Below are 4525 nucleotides of genomic sequence, written 5' to 3' on the forward strand. Positions count from 1 at the left end.
GACTAAAAGTGGCAAAAACTCTCATATTCACATTCCCTCATTCTACAAACATAGTATCATTCCCAAATGGGAAAAGAGACAAAAAGGACAAAGAAAAGAGATAGGAAAAGCTCCTGGCTTGTTTTTGTTCATTCTATTTCTTCAAGTTGCCAAAGCCCAAATGAATTTACAATTAACCTCTCAATTCTTCTACTGGTTGGAAGAAGCAATGTTGTGGCTTGCATTTCATTCTGGATAGTTTCCAGTAAGATTCTAATACAAATCCACTGTCAGCACACATTATCAGTTTACTACATGATTTGATATGAAAAACCCACAAAGTAAACCAACCACTTTGGGGATCCCCTGACTGACTTCAATGAGAAGTTTTGAGCTGTAAAATAGTGCTTCTACTTTAACACTCAGACACTCACCCTTTGTTAACTGGTTTATTTCCTCCCTAAGCAATAATATCCATATTCACACTTTCTAGATAATTACATTTGATACCCACTTCACTTTGTGTTTGGAGATACTACTTAGAATTATATGATTTTAGAGTTAGAAAGAACCAAAAAGAACATATATCCCAGCTTTCTCATTAATTGATTAAAACTCAAGGTCTTGGAAACAAGGTTATACAGTTAATGAGTCTCTAAGAAAGGACTAGCATTTACATCTTCTGACACTAGTTTCAGGACTCTATACCTAGTCATGCTTTCAGTTTGTGTTGGAGACTGTCAGGCTTTGTTAACACTTGTCTACAATTGTGGCCTTGGCTTTGACATTATTTATCTTTGTTGACCATATAATGTTACTATATTGGTAAGCCTCAGTTTTTTAATCTATAAAGTAAGAGAGTTGAATTAGATGCTTATGGTCCAGCCTAGCTAAGAAGGAGTCCCTTGGGAGCGTAAATGACTAATGAACTTGGTGGCTAATCAAAACCCTATAGAGCACAGTTCTACTCTGACATAAATGTGGTTGCCGAAAGTTGAAATCAGTTTGACAGCTACTGGTTTTCTAGCTAAGAGATTCTATGACCACTGTAAAAGCAATTGTCTTATCCATAGGTAAGACAATTCTTACCTGTTTCAATTGATAGAAACCCAATTTACAAGCATAATTAAAAAGGTAGGTTTAGTATAGAAACACTGGACTGTCTCACAGATCTCAAGGTGAAGAAATACAGGAGGGTATCACAGGGAATTAGGATTATAAACCTTATAATTTATTCCTTTCTGTCTCTCTTGAGGGTCCCTGGGCTTTCATACCTGCTAGTTTCCAAATATTATTCTTATTTTTCTCTCCTTCCAGTATCGTTCTCTGCTTCATCAGACACAGAATATAGCTGGCCATAGGTGCAGTTTAGGTATTCACCTCAAGCACTGAACCAAAACTAAACACACTGCTATTGAGTCAATTCTGACATATAGTGACCCTATCGGACAGTGCAGGATTAATTGTTCCATAGGGTTTCCAAGGCTGTAAATCCTTACAGAGCAAACTAGCTCATCTATCTCTTGCAGATCAGTTAGTAGGTTCAAACCACTGACTTTTTGGTTAAAACCCATTTTTTTAACCAATGCACCACCAGAGAGGCTCTTCAAGTACTACAAGAGCCTAACAATCAGCTCAAAATCCCAATTCCAAATGTTTTCTCGATCAAATCAGTTTGGTCCAGCCTGGGTCAGTTGTTTACCCAGCTCAATAAAATGGGGACAGTAGGACAAGACCAGAATCCAGTCTGTGTTACAGAAGATCATCTAGTTAAGGCATTCTCCTCAGGAATGCTGTATTTTTGGAGTTTCTAGAATCAGTTGCTACTTGTCTGACACTAGGATGACAACAGCTAATGTTCTGTGGCTACATCAAGGAAGCCTGCATAAATAGAAAGTCCGGTATGAATTTTTTTTTTTTTTTTTTAGGATTTGGGTGAAGATTTACAGAGTAAATTCACTTTTCATAAAAAATATGGAACACTTCACGAATTTGCGTGTCATCCTTGCGCAGGGGCCATGCTAATCTTCTCTGTATCGTTCCAATTTTAGTATATGTGCTGCCGAAGCGAGCACCGGTATGAATGTTTTTTATCTTTCTGGATTTGACTAAAATCTACATCGATATCTGGCTGGCATAGATATTTGTCTCACTTTCCTATTTCAAACTGCCTGTGTCTGAAGGATTCTACATTCAGGACTTTAAAAAGACTTGTATGAAAATGAAAAGTAAATTCAAGTTAAAATTTAGAATAAAAATAAAAAGTAGAGCCAGGAAGTGAAACAGCAACATAAACCTCTCTAGAGAGGATAGTAAACCCATAGCAACAACTAAAGAAATCCCACAAAAGAGAGTACACTCCAGATACAGGAAGAAGAAGTACAGTTATTCCTTTGGGAAGACCTTGGTTTAAAGGGATTAAGGTAAATATTTAGGATAAAAAAAGAATCAACTAGGACAAGACAGCAAGGAATTCAGTGTGATTTCTCTTTGAACAGGATCTGGTTTGTTATTATAATGAAACAAGCCCCCCGCTGGCACCTTTTCCGTGACTTGTTTCCAATCCTATTGAGATTTCTACCCTTCAAAAGAAAGGATGTGGATTATTAGACTCTTGGCAGGGGGTACAGGAAAATCTATGTTGCTCTAGGTCCAACCCAGCAGTGGCGGATTAAGGTGTGATTGAATGGATTGGCAATCATCAGCCGCACGCTCTAAGAAGAATCTCCAGATTGCAGCAGTATCCCTATCAAGGCTGTGTCCCCAATAAAATTCCTCTTTGTTATTCCCATTTCTTCTTTTATTTTTTCCATTCCTCTCCTTAAATTTCACTAGTGAGTTTTATTAACCTGCAACTCTGCTAAGTTTCTTCAAATATAATTTTTTTTAAGTTTTTTAAAATTGTTGAGGTAGGAACAAGGGTATCCTTTATTACTTTTAAAGAAAAAAAAAAAAAAACAATATTGAAGCTTCCTTGTTTTTATCATGTTGTTTTTGTAGTTAGGTGACCTTGAGTCAGTTCCAACTCTCACAGACTCCATGTACAACAGAAACACTTTACAGTCCTGCACCATCCTCACAATCATTGCTATGTTTGAGCCCATTGTTGTAGCCACTGTGGCAATCTATCTCCTTGGAGATCCTCTTCATTATCTCTAACCCTCTAATTTACCAAGCATGTTCTCCTCCAGGGACTGGTCCCTCCTGATAACATGTCCAAAGTATTTGAGATAAAGTCTCACTGTGCTCACTTCCTAGGAGCATTCTGGCTGTACTTCCTCCAAGATAGATTTGTTCAAGCTTCCGGTAGTCCATGGTATATTCAAAATTCTTCACCAACACCACAATCCAAAGACATCAATTCTTTGGTCCTCTTTATTCATTGTCCAGCTTTTATATGCATACGAGGTGACTGAACATACCATGGTTTGGATCAGTCCCACATTAGTACTTAAAGTGACATCTCTGATTTTCACACTTTAAAGAGGGTTTTTTTTTTTCTGTTTGTTTGTTTTTTTGTTTTTTGGTAGCAGATTTTCCCAAGGAAGTACATTTGATTTCTTGACTGCTACCTCCATGGGCATTGATTGTGGATCCAAGTAAAATGACATCTTTGACAACTTCAGTATTTTCACCTTTTATCATGATGTTGCTTATTGGTCCAGTTGTAAGGATTTTTGTTTATGTTGAGATGTAATTCAAGCTGGGTTTTTATTTTTTTGGAATCCAGATTGAAGGCTGTAGGTTTTGACCTCCATCACTAACTGCTTCAAGTCATTTTCTCTTTCAGCAAGCAAAGTTGTATTATCTGTATATCAGGTTGTTAATGATTCTTCCTCAATCTTGATTCCTTGTTTTTCTTCATCTAGTCCAGCTTCTCAGATTATTTGCTCAGCATACCAATTGAATAAGCATGGTGAAAGGATACAACCCTGACACACACCTTTCCTAAATTTGAACCATGAAATATTCCCTTGTTGTGCTTGAATAACTATCTCTTGTTCTATGTATCAGTTTCCACATGAGAAAATCAGGTGTTCTAGAATGTTATCCAGAACATTCTTTGAAAAGTTATCAATAATTTTTTTATGATCCACAGAGACAAATTCCTTAACATACCAAACCAGAATCAAACTCCCTGCTGTCGAGGTAGTTCTGACTCATAGCAACCTCTCCTTGGGTTTCCAAGGCAGTGTCTCTATGCAATTAGATTGGCCAGTCTTCCTTCTGAGGAATGACTCATGGGTTTGTCCGCCAGCCTTCTGGTTAGCAGTCAAATACCTTAGGCACTATGCCACCAGAGCTCAAATTCCTTTACATAGTCAATAAAAAACAGAGAAAACATCTTTCTGGTATTTTCTATTTCACCCAAGACTGATCTGACATCTGTGGTGATATCCATCATTCCACATCCTCTTCTGAATCCAACTTGAAATTCTGGCACTCTGTTTATGTATTATTGCAATCATTTTTGAATCACCTTTCCTTGGAATGGACACAAAAATGGATCTCTTCCAGTCTGTTGGCTAGGAAGCTATCTTCTGAA

The 4525-nt window shown here is 37.3% G+C and overlaps 1 non-coding gene across 1 annotated transcript; it reads right to left on the reverse strand.

Moving 5' to 3' along the window:
• Nucleotides 1-1947: 1947 nt before the first annotated feature.
• On the reverse strand, nucleotides 1948-2054 carry LOC122150629. Its single transcript, XR_006163775.1, has one exon. It is a non-coding gene; the product is annotated as a U6 spliceosomal RNA (small nuclear RNA).
• Between the last annotated feature and the right edge of the window lie 2471 nt (nucleotides 2055-4525).

The sequence above is a fragment of the Orycteropus afer genome, unplaced genomic scaffold (assembly GCF_000298275.1).
Source record: "Orycteropus afer afer isolate SDZICR_OR568_19922 unplaced genomic scaffold, OryAfe1.0 scaffold00189, whole genome shotgun sequence".
Classification (NCBI taxonomy): Eukaryota; Metazoa; Chordata; class Mammalia; order Tubulidentata; family Orycteropodidae; genus Orycteropus; species Orycteropus afer.